Raw genomic sequence first — 16,073 nt, forward strand, 5'->3', positions numbered from 1 at the left:
AACCCAGACTGTTAGCCATATGGTCAAAAAAATGTGAAGAGCTCCTGACCATGTATGAGACAATACCAAAACGCTGCAGGACAATCCACTTTTGGTAAAGAAAAAGATCTGGGAATTAGACTGCATTCAAACCAGCACAGACCGAAGGTCTTCGAAAACAATGAGACGCCCCTAGCGAAGCAAGAGCGCTTAACAAACTGCAAAATTACGTGGTCTTATTCCCAGACAACAGGAGGAGGGCCACCTTCATCAGATTTCGCCTAAATCTGTTTAAAACAAAAGAACGAATAAAGAACTGGGCTGGAAATGACAAGTCAGACACAGTATGCAGATTCTGTAAAGCCTGCATTGAAACATTTAAACATCTTGTCCTATTCTGCCCTTTCCACAGATCCCTAAGAAGTAAACACCTAGGCCAAATGTTAAATGAATACTCACTGAGGAGTGCTGAAGAATGGTGGCACTTGATGTTTATGGGCTCCAATACAAAACTGACAAGGGTGTTGATCTTGTTTCTGCATGAGATTGAAAGGAGCCTTGAGTTATCTGATGCCGAAGTACAGGGACTTCAGGGTAATGCTTAACATTGCGTAACTTTCAGATGAAGCACATTGGGCACTCCCCGATAAGGCTCCTTTGGTACCAAAGGCTTGATCACTGTCAAAAGGACGGAACTTTATCTCATGCCTATGTTTTACTTTGTCTTGCTTTGTATTGGCTATTGGGTTCTGACAAACTGGATGCATTTTAAAGGTTTATATAAACCAATAAAATAAAGAAAAAAAAAAGAAAAAAAAAATATCCTACAATGAATGTTACCATAGAGGTATTATGGTCTGTAAGACATGCCTTCCAAAAATCTTTGGCAGTAGACTTGTAGGGATTTTTCCACTCCAGATGTTTCTTGAGGAAGGTCGGCCTTTTCCCTTGAAGAGCGGAACACTATCACTAGATTAAAATGTATTAACTTCTTCCCCTGAAAGCTTATACTATTTACCAAGAACCTCTCCGGTCAAGTGGAGATAACATTTCTGTTTGGCTATCTCGTCACATGGTGCAATTATAAAAAAAATGTTATACTCCCATTTGAAGTGGCTAAAGGATTGGCAAGAATGAAATTCTTCTACGTGTTTAACCAATCTTCCCCATACAATATTTTTACTTTTACTGGATTTTCAATATGTTCTTATCAGACCATGCAATTTTAACTTGCACGTCAAAACACTTAGACAAAGTCCTTCAGATAACGGACACCTTGATTATTCTTGACCATACACAGATCACAGGCCACAAGGGAGGAGGGGGCCATATGTGAAAGGGACCTTGAAGGTCGGAAGGACCCAGATCAGGACTGAGGCGCAAGGGTGCTCCCGAACCCCACCTGGGGAGACTACAGAAGCCCAGCGCCTCAATTCAGGATGAAGATGCCAACTAACCAATTGCACTAACCATTTCCCCCTCTGCATACACCTCTAAAACTCCAAACCAAACACAACCACAAACCTACAGCACAACAAACCGCACAAACTTCACTACACTGCAACAAAACAAAAACACAGACTCGCTCAACAGTACACGACGACTACCGGCCGCAAACACCCCAGTCCCAGCCAACGGACCCACCTGACTGAGGCCGCCAACAGCGCATCACTGCTCTCTTGCACTTTTCCATCTTCCTCCAACTAACACTCCCACCTTTCCTTTTCCAGAGCGCCAGGGGACCACTCTGGTGGTGATAGTGCACGGTACAAATGTCCTTTAACATTAACATCACTGAATAGGGAATCATTGTGTGGGCCGGAGATTTTTTTTCTGATAAGATGATCATTGCGCAACTTCTTTCCAGTGAGCAGAGACCGAATTCATTCCGACGGCAGAGCTAGGGGTCATTTTCTTTTTTTAGAGATTAAAAACTCTCCTCCAAATGAAACCCTCAATGCTCCTTAATTTCTTTAATCCACATAATTCAAGCCTTGGATTTTTTTTTCTCTTCATAAAATGTAATTAAAGGTTTCTTTGACAATTCTTTTTAAAATGTTGCCTCAACTTAATTTCTTTAGACATCGCCGATGCGTGTGCTTCACCCATTCTCTAATTCATAAAATGTTTGTTTTGGAATAAACAGCAAAGCCCAAATATATAATTGTCCCCTCTTTCTGGATTCTCAACTCGAATGCCCCATTTGTACAAAGATTCACTTTTCTTAGCTGTGCACTGCATAATCTGTCTTTTGTGGATTCGTGGACAAAGAGTTGAAATGGCAACTGTCGCTCTGTACATTCAAACATCAGTAAGTCCTCTGCATAACTGAGCCACGTTACCTTAAGATTCTTCAACGTGTGGGGAGCCTTTTTTGGTGGGTACCTGCTCAGGTGGACCTCGGCGCCCTTTTGCTAATAATTTGTGATTCACAATTCCGGTTGCATGCCTGGGTAACAACGGAGTTTGCCTGGCCCCCTTACTCCGTTCAAAAAATGTATAAAGGAGTTGTTACTCATACTGATGTCATGCGCCCTTGTCGTAACGTTAAAAGGTAGGATCAATCAATATTTCTTATACTCCAAGTCAAGTTTTGAGCTTTTATTTCAACATTGATTCTTAGAAAAATGCCCTATGTGATTACACATAGTGTTTCGACAATCTGTCTTTTTCAAATCAGGGCCAATTTGTTTGTTTCAAAGTTCATAAGTTGAATGAAGAGACGGAACACGCTTGTTGATGGCAGGGATTTAACCCATGAACATTGAACTAAAGCATTCAATTTATGAACTTTGAAACAAACAAATTGGCCCTGATTTGAAAGACATAGATTGTCGAAACACGTGTAATCACATAGGGCATTTTTCTAAGAATCAATGTTGAAATAAAAGCTCAAAACTTGACTTGGAGTATAAGAAATATTGATTCATCCTACCTTTTAACGTTACTACAAGGGCGCATGACATCAGTATGAGTAACACAACTCCTTTATACGTTACCTTAAGATGTAAAGGCTTTGGAGAGGCAAATGCGGTACTAAGATGCTCCCCAATGTCTGGCATGTACAGATTAAAAAGGCACAGGTCCAATATACATCCCTGTCTTGCGCCTCTTTTCACAGCAATCCTTCGGGACAGGAAACCTTCATTATTTAGTCTGACCTGCATAGCAGAGTTATCATGAAGACTGATTAAAGGTCTGAGCACCCCAAAAGGAATTCCCCACCCCTGCAACTTCTTCCAGAGAAGTTGCCTATTTACTCCATCAAAGGCTGCAGTGAGATCGATCATTGCATGGTAGAAAGTTATATTTATTTGACCACGCAAAAATGTATAACACTTAAGTAAAAAGCCATTTAGCATGGTCCCCATGAATTTCCTGAACCCGATTTACCATTTTTGCAAATGTCCCGCCCCTTTTGCCCAGTTCTCCAGGTGACGCAGCAGCAAGGCGCAAACACTTTGTGGTCTCAGTATAAGATGGAGATCTGGCCGTAGTTCTTGGGGTCAGATCCAGGACCCTTTTTATTGATGGGCACTAGGTGCGCAGACTGCCAGGTTTCAGGAAAGCTGTTCGTTTCTACCTCATTATTAGAGTGGTGAAGCTTGGGACCGTAACTGGGGATTGCTACGAATGACCACATTTCGCAGCTTGTTGGGACCAGGAGCCCGGGTTGTGGTTATCTTTTCAGTAATTTCCAGAATGGTCACCTAGTCAATCACAAGCTGCCAATGCTACTCCATACTATCATGGAGCTCAATTAGCTTTTGAATCCGTTTGGGGTTTCAAAGTGTTGAACCCACTCAGGTTCTGTGGCAGCATTTATTTGAGTTAAGGCCTGAGATGGGGGAAATGCCAGAACACTGATGGTTACCGGGACTTTCAACATATTTTCACTGTCCATGTGGACTAGTTGAGTGCTGCTTGCCCTGGCCCAATTTCTGTACTCTAATCGTTTTTGCTTTAATTTGAACCATCCTATGTTTGTCCTCAACATGCAAGACTTAGGTGATCTTAATTTTAGCTCCAACCCTTTTTACGTTGGGCAAGTTCTGAATCGAATTTGTGAAGATCTTGGTCCCTTACCATAGGGGTGACTGGACCTAAAAACCTTTGATAGTACATCATACACAAAAGGATTAAAAGACTTAACTGGGAGTTCCAGTCCCCAGTGGTCCTACCAAACCATTTATCAAATTCCTGATTAGCCACTGCAACTCTGTTTGTATTCCAATAAATAAGATTGCGAGCCCCAGATCACAATATCCCAAGCCCTCCTACCCTGACGTTGCTCACCCCATTGCAAGTTTATTTCCGTGCTCAATAGAGTTATCACTTAAGGTGGTTTGGGTAATGAGCAGTGGTGTACAATACCCCAACAGATAATGGCCCAAAATGTCGCCCTCATAATTGCGACGGCTGAAATGCCGGACTTTCTTTATTTAACACCCCCTCTACACCACATATATGTGCGGGTATGGGATATTATAGTAATATGGGAGGCTGTTGGGGGGGGGGGGGGGTCTCCCCCTGCATATCTGTTGTACAAAGGGGGTTTAATTTTTAAAAAGTCGGCATTTTGGGCCGTCGCAATTATGTGTGGTCTGTTATCAGATTTACCCACCCCCCAACAAACATTCCTCCACAATATAATCCATGGTTGAACTGGCATTTCCCTTATGCCAAGTGTAGTGCCGCAAGAATAATTTAAGATTCCCAATTTAACATCTCAAGTCCCAATCCCTGCAGACAAGCATTTCCAACCACAAATCCCTTAGATTCCTATCCGTGGGACAACTTGATGGAGCTATCAGTGGCAAACTCGATGCAGGGAGCATTCAGATTGCCTACCAATACAGCCAAACTGTCAGTTTGGAACATACCAAGTATTGACACAAGATGACTGCCCCCAACATATCTTCAAGGGCGCCAATCCCCCTTGTGCCAATATACATTAATCGAGAGCTTTATCTCCAAACCATGAATGCACAATAAAGGGAGGATACCATTTTCATTCCCACACTGATTTTTAGTACTATGAGCAGACTACCCGAGCGGCACCCAGTAAAATTTGACATGCGTGATTGAGACAGACCTACCCATCTGAATGAATGTCCCAGGCTAACCAGGTTTTCTACAGTAAAATAACACTGTTGTCTTAGCATTTCCCTCAACCCGGGTCAGTAAGCAGTTTCTTGTGCCCTCTGGTACTCCAGCAGAGCATAGAGAACCGACCCATACTACTAAAGGAATTAAGACTCAAATTGCATACTTCTAAGGGCGTTTTAATATCCATCTAATTATCATTTGGTCCTAACAGCTGCCTAAACTAATTCAGTAAGTGTTCCTGGGACCAATGGTTTGTGAACGACCCACCGTGCTTTGAGTAGCAGACAGGGTTTTAGTGAAGGACTGTGACTGAATGCCCATGGGTACAGCTCTGCCTCTTAAAGGTTAACACCAGTCACTGCACCCACATACTCCACCCTCTGCTGTAAACACATTGGCACCAGCTTCTACCACCTGCGTGGTTTCGATGCCAGGACTCCACTGGAGTACGCTCTGCTTAGAATGGGGGCATTTATGTTGAAGATGGGAGAAATCTTTCAAGGAGATACTGTCCCTTTTGAGCTGCAACCCCTGGCGCATGGGATTGCAATCTGCTGCTTTCCTGATCTCCATGCTGCCTCCAATGACTGATGCTGGGGCTGATCCGAGTTGTAGTCAGAACCTCTGTATAGACAAAGGTTGCAGAAACCTGCCTTGGAGAAGTGAGGTACTTCTATGGTAAGGAGGAGGGGGCTGTAAGACGCTTGGCTAATATTCCCCCTTCCAGACAATTTTCAGTTTGGATTTATGGAGGAAAGTCCACGAAGGGAGACCTTTCTGTACTTCACCTGGCAGTAGAAGCTCCTGTGTTGTAAACTTTGGAGAATCTGGCCTCTGTCCCTGCAGTTGAGTGGGACCTGGTGAAGAAGCATCACCCAATGTCTCCTGACTCGGCTATTCTGTCCACTCCTACCTCACCAGAGCTTGGTGGTTCAGGCTACGACGGCCAACTTTAACACTTCCACATTCCCTTTTCTGCCTCCAGATAGGTACGCCAAGAGGCTGGATGCATATGGGAAGTTATTTGCTTCGGGTAGCCTGCCCAAAGAGTGATCCATGCTTCCTGTGTCCGGTCTTCTCTTTTGGCCTCTGGTTGACTTTCGCATGGGTGGCAGATCACTTGCTGACTAGGAGGTGAGAAAAGGGTTTAATACATGTGGCATCTGTCACACAATGTGAAAGCTTGGTGGGATTGGTGGCTCTAAAGGGGACAGTTTGACGAGTGTGAAGAGAATGAGCGGTGGCGGGTTTATGGGGTCTTAAGATTTACCTTCAAGAAATGTGTGGTGGTCTCCTTTGTGTAAACACTGTGGCAAGGAACTTCAACTTTAATTTAGTTAGCCTGTCAACTGTGTTGGGATATTTACTTTCCCGGTGTATTTTGTGCTGTCCCTAGTCAGCGGCGGTGGGCAGTCCATCTAGGTGAAGGATATGGAGAGGCTGTCCCTACCTCAGCTACTTTTCAAATTGTATTGGTTCCCAACTGGTCTCATGTTATCTGTGACCGTTGTATCAAAAATTACTAAACAAAAAAAGTTTAAAAAGAAATTAAACATTGGCAAAGAAAAAAAACAGCAAGTGGGGGAGAGCCTTCTCTTGTAAATCGATTATCCCAGTTAATTAACCTGGTGCGTGTTTAAGGTTTCACACATCCATTAATGTTACCGACTGATTTCAGTGGGATAATAATGTTACCTCGAGCAGCAGCTGTGAACCACCTTGATTGTGCGTTCTATATGCCATAAAACTGCCCCATAGCGTGGTTTCTTCGTGCTCTGGGCATGGCACACTGTAGGGGACACAATAAAATAGAGACACAAGGTGAGATCATTTTAAGGCTTTCATACATAGGATTGTATTTGTTTACATCATGTTGCCACATGAATTAATTCAATACAAGAATGCAGCTAGTACTGGCGATAATGCAGGCAAGGTCTTTATGGATGTCATGTATCTACAAGCATTGGTGAATAAATTAAATAATAAATAAGAGTGTTTACTTTAACCACCATTGGTCTCGTGGTTCACATTGGTGAGATGATGCCTGTAAGGGGAGCCGCCATCTTGGAATGGATGGCGTCGCTCCATTTTGGTATGTTTTCCACTGTGTTCTGGTATCAAGTCTGTCGGGTGCCTGTTTTTTATATGGATTCATTCTCTGGTATAGACCTGCATTTTTGCGCGTCAAATAAGCGTTTATTTAGTCTCGCCTAAATTTGCAATTTGTTCAAATTATTAAATTCAATGCCTTGATAATTTAGAAAAAGGTGAAAAACTGCAATACATTCAATTACTCTGCTCCGTTTACTATGATGACCTGCATGCTCATAGTGCTTCTCTGATCTTATCACAAGTGGCTGTCATCTCTCATTTAGACTCTGCTGGAGTCAGTCTCCAACTTATACACTGGTTGTGCTGGCATCAATGTGTTGGGCCAAAGCAAAGTGGCTATATGCTGGACATTGCAAGAATTATATTCAGGTGAATGCAGTCGTGACTCAGTCTAGTCAAAAACAATGTTTTTGTTCATGACATGAATTATGTAGGACCATACGTTTTGTATCCTGGGTGTGCTCTGTTGCCTAGATGCCAAGGTCACCCTTGTTGATCAGGTATTGTAAGGGGACTGTGTGGATCACTGCCACTTCAGAAGGCTGTGACGTGTCTGTCACATAAGCACACGCCAGTATTTTACTCTCCGTACCAAAAGGTGGTGCAGCAGTGTTGTCTGGAAGGTAGTAGCATTTTAAGGGAGGTGCCTATGCTGTGGCTAGATGTTCCCAAGGAATACCTTTGTTCAAACTGTCTGTTTTGATTTTAAAAATCCACTTTTGTTCTCTTCGCAAAAGGTGGCAGATCTTGCAGCCCCTCGATGGTATTCTAACTCTGTTGGAGCTGTCAGTCCCTTGGTGTGGATGCATGATTTGTGCTCCACAATTCTCTGCCTGATCTTGTGTGCTGTCATTCCTGCATACCGAGGTTACACTGACATATGATCAGGTTTATCAGTTTGAGTTACAGTTGGTGAAGTTTCTTTGTAACCATGGAGTGGTCCAGCCTATGTTCATGGATGTACATCTAGATGTTTGTATGCATACTAAACGGGTACCACAAGGTGCTTGTCCCGTTGCTCGTGGGGTAGAAATAAAGTTGTCTGTAAGGGAGTATGTTCTGGTTTTTTTTTGGTAACCATGTACTAGATGACGTATTTAACCTTCTTTTTTTTTGTTGTCTTTAATCTCAAATCTGGAACATTCCTGGTTGGTGTCTCCCACATTGAGCATTGGCCATAGGCGATTAATTTCTTAAGTTGATTCACTAATGGGGAATTGTTAAGAACAGCTGTGATTCCCTGGTCAGGTTTGTTTAATTGCTCATATTGTTGTAATGTAACTTCTCTGTTGCCTGCATTTTTGCATGCTTGACGAACTATCTTTCGGATACCCTCGTGCCCTGAGGTTGGTACTCTCTGTTCGTATTCTAATCTACTCTAACAGTTCCTTCTGTAACGTAAGAACTGTGCAAAGGGTAGATTCTGCCTTGTGTTAAGGGGATGGTAACTGTCAAATTTTAATGGGGGAATTACGAGCTGTAGGTTTATGATGGACCATTGTCTGAATGGTAACTTGTCCTACTGAGATCCATAGATCTAGTAATTGGATTGCTGTTTTGCTTTTTGTTATTGTGGAGGTGTGTATTCCTTGTTAAAGGGAAGTCAATTGTTTGTAGATATGTTCATCTTCACAGGTAAAGATGTACCTTCGCTGTGTCTAGGTGGTGGTCAAAGGGGTTATTGCCATGTCTTTCTCAAAGGCACTTTACATATAAATTGGCTAGGATGTGGGCAAATGTTGCTCCTATAGCCGTGCCCGAGGCTTGGTGATAGACCTGCTCGTTATACACCATTTTGGTGAATGCAATTTCTGTGAATTGCAAATTTAGTTGGATTGGAACTTCTGGAGGTGGAGATGCATTTTTCCAGGACTTTTTGAATCACTATTGGTGTTTCCTGTTGTGGAATCTGTGGCTGGGTTTGCTAGACATTAGTCTTTGTACATTGTGTACTAGGGTCAAAGGAATTTTGGTTTGAGCCTAGCTGTGATGTATGACCTGCTCTTAGGGACTTCAACACCCCCCAATGGTGGTATCGTTAGGGAGGAAGATATGGAGAAGGACGCAGGCCTTACTAAAACTAGCGCGACCTTACTCCCCATAGGTCCCAATGGCGGCGGACACGCCGGGACAACGCAGATAGGGCGGTGATGAGGAAATGGGAAGGGAAAGGGATCTACATATGGGAGATGAATGAGGGGGCCTTCCCGGAATTTAGCTCAATACAGGAGAGGAGGGATCCCGGATGGACAGTTCCTCTGGTACCAACGAATCCGTAAGGTGGCAAAGGGCAGATGGGAGGGCTGACCGGAAGAACCACAAGCGGAACCAGTGCTCACGCTAATTAACAACCTGGGCACTGGCTGGCGACCTGTTTCGAGGCTGTACAGCATGTTAATAGACCTACCCAATCCCAGGAGCATAACATTAAAAGAGCAGTGGGAGGCACACTTGGGTACGGTACTAACGGAAAAGGAATGGGAAAGGATACTGGGTTACCCCAAGGCAGTTTCACGAAACCATCACTTCAAACTGATAAAACTAAATGTCCTATATCGCACCTACATGACTCCGCAAAGGGTAGCCGCATTCAACAGGAATGCCAGGTCACTGTGCCCATGGTGTGGAGGCGATGAAACTGGCATGATGCACATGTTTTGGGAGTTTGGGAAGGTGCAGGGTCTCTCGGCAAGCATAGAACAAGCCTGCAGAGCGGCTGGTGAGTTTTGAATGGTCGCCAAAGGAATGCCTGCTCGGTGCCTATCCCAGGGACAGCAAACACAAACATGTGTTTTAAATTCATGGACCTGGCGTGTGTCCTGGCAAAAAGAACCATCGCCATGTCCTGGAAGAAGGCTGGGGGGGCCGCAATACGCGTAATGGAAGAAGGCTGGGCGGGGCTGCAATACGCGCAATGGCACAGGGAATTTGAGAGGTGGGCGGAGGCGGAAACCAATGTGTGGATGGATGGAGTCAACAGAACGGACCCGGATGGCAATGACAAATGGGCCGCATGGAAGGCACTGGTGAGGGACATGTTCCACCCATCTGACAATAAACACCCCTGAAGGAGTTACACATAGGGACATATCTGCCGCATAAAGCGCGACCTCCCCCCCCCCCCCCCGCCACACCTAAATTATAAAGACCGCTGGTGACACTTGGAGAGCATGGGCATGGGCTGGACCCCGGGCACCTGGGGGTCTACCCTGACGAACTATACAGCACATTGTAAACTTGTGTGGGATAATGTTTGTTAGTTGTTTATAAGTTAAGTTAAAATTGGGCATAAACATGTGACATGTACAGAAGACGAAATACTGAGTTGCGTGGTTGTACTTAATCAAATGCCAATACAAATAATTTAAAATAAAAGGGGGATTCTCTTTTGAGAAAGTGGTCCAAAAACTAGGAGCGTGGATCTAAAAGGGACACTATAGGTCTGCCAGTTGGAGAATTAGTTCACTTATGGATATTGGGTAGTGCATACAGGGCAAGTGTGCATGGGGCGATTTGGTATAAGAAATTCTGCTCATTTCCGCTCCTTTCCTGCTAATCCAATCCTCTGAGTGCCTCTAGTACTAAAGAGTCTGTGGGCAGAGGAATGTAGCTCTGTCCTCAATTAGGGTAGTCGCCATGTTATGGTACTCAATGAGTCCATGATCGCCACAGCTCTGCCCTTGTCAGCTGGTTTTATTAGCTCAGTGTTGACTAATCCTAAAAGGGCTCGGATCTCTGTTCTACAGCAATTGCCAAATCTGGGTTTAAAATTGTTTTTTTTTCTTCCAGTTCCAAAGATTTTGTGGGTTTTTTTCTAATGTTTCTGCAGAGATTATCTCCTGGCTGGTAGAATGTAGAGGGATTATGCAAACCTGTAGGATCCCTCTCAGTTCTATTCTCATTGTGTCCAAGAGTTTCAACCAGACTCTTCTCAGTAACCTTGCTATTTCCAATCTGCTTGTAAACAGATCATAGTGCTATAGGTACGAACGTCGGACCTTTTTGCAGCACATTAATCTGTTTGATTAAGCATGTATGTTGGTATATTTACCACTAATAATTCTGTGGTTGGAACTGGCCTCTCCTGCTGCTCTGTATGATGCGTGAGGCGTCCTTCTGCCCCGGGCACGACCCCTTTGTCGTGAAACAAGGCGAGCAGTGGAGTTCTGTGCATTATCTTGGGCCTGTGTGTCTGGAAAAGTACATTTCTTACTGCTCCTGCGTTGTTTCTACTAGTTCTGCGCCTGGTTCGATGTGCCTGCTTGAAAACTGAAGTTCCCCATTGGGTCGGATAGCTTTTGTTTGTCATGCTTCTGTTTGCTCCTCTAAGTGGCTCTTGTTTGGTCTTGTTGGTTTGCCTCTGTATAGTAGGTTTCTGAAGTGTATGGGTAAACCTTCTCATGAGAGAAGGCCGAAATATATATATTTTTTTTTAATTTACTCTGGTTGTACTCCTTGAACTCTTTCAGGACAGTGTCGTCTACTAGTTACTATCATTGTCTTTGCTTTTAGTTAATCTTGTTTATGAAGGATTTGCCGCAGGAGATCCTCTGATACTTTGTGTGCTGTTGATTATTAGTATCAACCCATTCCTTGTGCATTTATAAGCTATAAAAGACAACTCTTTTCTAAATTGAATATTTTCATGGAAGATTCTTGGCTCTATAGCAGAAGTACATTTGGTGTGGTGCAAGTATTCTATCATAGGAACTCTATGATGGTCTGCAGAATTGTGCCTAGTAGGGAAGGAGCTGCTAGGATTCCTTCTGCTAGCTCTTCCACATTCACTGACATTTTGCAGTCTTTCCTGTAACCTCCTTGTAATTATGGTTTTCCTTGATCTGTATGTATGGTACCTCTAGTCTAGACAGTCTCTTTTGAAACACATTTGGTGAATCTGGAGGACGGGATACCCTGGTCCGCCTATACTGATTTTGGCACTCTACAGAAGTGAGACATTAGCGTGTTGCTGGAAGTGAAGACCCCTAAATGGCAGAGGGATAGAATATGTGTTTGCCCCCCCTAGACACACGGCAGGAGGTAAAGGTGAGGGTGTGGATACTGATGAAAGATGGAGGTTCAAGACAGTTGCTAGGGAGATGCTCGGAAGGTCACTACTCTTGACGTGTTGGCCATTCTGAAATAAGACATTGTAGCAAATGCGGTGGCCATAGTGGAAAGGTATTGGAATGTACACATTGGACATTAAAACCACTTTTGGCAGAAAAGTGACGTCGTTGCAATGCAGAAAAGATGGTAAGAGGACACTTGCTGTATGTTCACCAGAGGCTTTTCTGTCTAATCCAAGAGTGCTTTCAATACCTTGGAATGGTTCAAAGCCATACTGGAGCAACTATTTAATTGTGGTTGTCCATGTAGGTCTCCGTCCTAAGAAGAAATCTTTACTGATGCATGCCTTAGGCCCAGAAGGTCAAGAAATGGACCCCTTTCCCCCGAACTATGGAGGACCATGGCAGAGGAAACCTGAATGTATATGAGAAAGCACTCATATGATTTCTATATGCTAAAGAAAAATCTGGTTATCAATGGATATTTTACTCTTAACAGTTTCATTTTGGTCTGGTAGTCCAGTATGGCATGCCCTACTGAAACAACTGTTTCATGTGATATTTAATGTTAGGATGGGAACTGACAACACATAGATGATCAAATCATAATCCACACTAGTTACTCAAGAGACTGGTGATATGGGGAAACCCCATGTAAGAAGATGTTATAACGAAGAAAGTGGCGCATACGCAACTATGCTCCCAAATCATTAAGGAGAAGAGCAAGATAGAAGTGGCAATCTACCAGCATGAGTGCGTTTGGTGCAGAAACCTAAAACTGGGATCTGTGAAAAGACTGCAGTCAAGGAGAAGGAAAGACATGATGCACTTGCAAAATAACCAAGCTACCCACAAAGAGAACACTGTGTTGTTCTTGTATTCTGCAACTTAGTAATGTGCCCTGTGTTGACTGCTAGATGGTCAAACTGTGGCATGAAAGCACTCTTGGCAGCGACATGCTGAATGAAAGTCGGTCTCCTGTATAACGTAAGAAGGTAGTTCTGAAGATGATGGTAACGGTACTAAAAGCCACAAGATTTGAATATATAAAATGTCCTAGTTGCTTAATTGATAAACATCCAAGTGATAGTGGACAGCTGTTCGCCCTACTTGACCATAACATGGGGGAGAACATGGAGAAGATTGCTAGAAGGGAAAAATATGGAAGTTGGACATCAAAGACCCTGGATGTTTTGAGAGATGATGGGGGGGATGTTCCAGACAGTGGTTGAACTCAAGGCAAACATGGCTGTGGCGATCATAGGGTATAGAAGTCCTAGGGTGGTGGGACCAGGCTGATTTAGAAATCATCTAGGCCTGAATCGTGAGGAGATAGTCATGTTTGTGAAAGGGCGCAGCACTGAAGAGTTACGTTTTCTCTGAAGTGTTCACAAGAAGAATTGGTTGCTTGAGAGGATATGCACTTTAATATTGAAAGATGGGGCGGAGCAAGGTCACCGCAAACTACATCCTGTTTCAATTAAGGATGATGTGGAAGAGTTGGAAGGGCTTGTAAAGGAGAAAGTAACGGAACATATTGTATTGGTGGAAAGGATTAGCCTGATGACCCACAGAAGAATGGAAAGATCAGTGTGTGGTATTGAGAGATCTCAAAACAGTGGATAGGTACCCAGTGCCTATGATGACGAGAGTCTGAATTGCATCCATGAGATCAAGTTGTTTACATCTTTAGATCTCGCTGCTGCTTACCACCAAATACCGCTGACTGACGAAAGTTGAGCTCTCACATCTGTCAAGCAGTTGTGCTTCTGTGTCCACACGAGCTGGCCCGTTTGGATGATTATATGCGCGGGCAATCTGTTGAATCACCGTGGCTGTCTGTCCCAAAGACACGACACACCCAGGTGACCTTGTGACTGAAGTACGGGATTTGTAAAAACCTTTAGAGGAGCTGGAATACTTGCCCTCCCTAAACGTTTGGACCGCTTTGATTGGAGCTTCAAGCCCAGCAAGTCGCTACGCAGGAAATTCCATCTAGACGCTGTCTATCTCTATGGCGGCAGTTCTAGGTTATCATACAAGAAACAACGGATTGTTTCCTTGCCTTTCGTGCTAAGAAAGTAAATGTTATCTCCTGATGAAGATGTAACACAAACCACGTTAAAACATCGAAACCGGTAGTGAAATTTGGGATGAGGCAGTCTGTGAACATTTCTGGGACCCATCCTAATTGCTGACCACTTATGATCTTTGTGGTTATGCATTTTTTGCTTTGCACATTTTTTGCTTTGCACATTGTATAATTGATTTATTGATGAACTGCTTGTAATGATATATATTTTTTTATAGGTTTTTATCTTATACCTATTGATGGTTGGTATGAGTGGATTGATGTTTGAGGGTGAATGGCTGGATTTATTAGTATGAATTTTATGAAATTGTTGTGATCTTAAATATTTTTCCTGCTATGTACAATTATTGCTCAAGTGCAGATTAAATCGTGATTTAACTCGCACAATAAAAAATGTATCAGGTATAATACATAATAAAATCCTAGATGCTGTACTCTCAAATTTTACCCTCTAGATTTTCTTTCTGAAATCAGCAGTTTGGGCTATTCAGATATAGCAGTGATGCCCTTTGGACTGGTTTTGGTGGCAGTGGTCTTCCTCAAGAGTGAGTCGTACACTTAAAGGAGTTTCGAGTACTTCAGTTTACCAGGAAATATTGTTGTATGGTAGTGTTGTGATGGAACATGACCAATGTTTACATATAGTAGGATAAGAAGTAAAGGCCTGACAATAGAAGCAAGTGTACATTTATAAGAGGTGGAATGCCTTGGCCATATGATTAGTGGGGAGGGATATAAGCAAAGGAAGACACTGAAGGCTGTTAAGGAGGTATCTACACTGACCAGTAAAGATGAAGTAGGAGCATTCTTCGGAATGGCAGAGTTCTACAGGTTTATAAAGACATTTGCAGAAAAAAGCCAACCAATGAAGAACTTGTTGAAGTAAAATTTAATTGGAGGGCTGTCAAAGTGCAGCAGAAATGAAAGATTTGTAAGGTGCAGAACGTGGAAGGTTTCGTTGCGGACAGAATGACTAATTACTGTGGATGCCCGTGTAAAAGGGTTGGGCGTGGTATTCTCTCAATCAAAGAGATGACCTGAAAAAACGATTTGCCATGCATCTAGGGTGGTGATATGTTGTGAAAGCAGATATTCTGTGATTGAAAGAACTATTGGTGTGCATGTGGGGAGTAGAGTATTTTAGGCAGTGCATGTTGGGATGTCATTTTACGATGAGCACAGATCACAAACTGATAGAGGTGTTACTAGTGAAAGGGATGACTAGAGCAACACCAAGAATTACCAGGTTATATGTGACAAAGTATGACTTGGGTATGTTCATGGGGTTCAAAATGAGGTTGCAGACTTCTTGTCAAGATTACCTTTGAAATTGGAAAAAGTAGAAGAGAACTGAAAGGCAAGAGGAAGTAGTGGCACACATAACCAACACATTTATGGCTCAAGCTGTCATTCCTAGGGAGGAATGAGGGTAGGGTGTTCTCTTCTGATTGCTTGGTAGTGATGAATTATACACAGGAAGGGTGGCCTCTAATGCAAGCTATAAAGGAGGAACAAGAAGCACTAGTAAAGGAGCAATTGTCAACCGTAGAGGGGCTGTTTCTGAGAGGACGTTAGTAGCTCCAGTGAGTGTCAAAGGTTAATATATGAAGCTCATGAGGGTCAATGAGGAATGGTTGGTAAGAGGCAGAAGCTGTGAGGCATATTGGTGACCTGGAATTGATGTGATGGTGGAAAGGAAATTGAGGGAGTGT

Source organism: Ambystoma mexicanum, chromosome 2p, assembly GCF_040938575.1.
Source record: "Ambystoma mexicanum isolate Mex_15411 chromosome 2p, UKY_AmexF1_1, whole genome shotgun sequence".
Lineage (NCBI taxonomy): Eukaryota > Metazoa > Chordata > Amphibia > Caudata > Ambystomatidae > Ambystoma > Ambystoma mexicanum.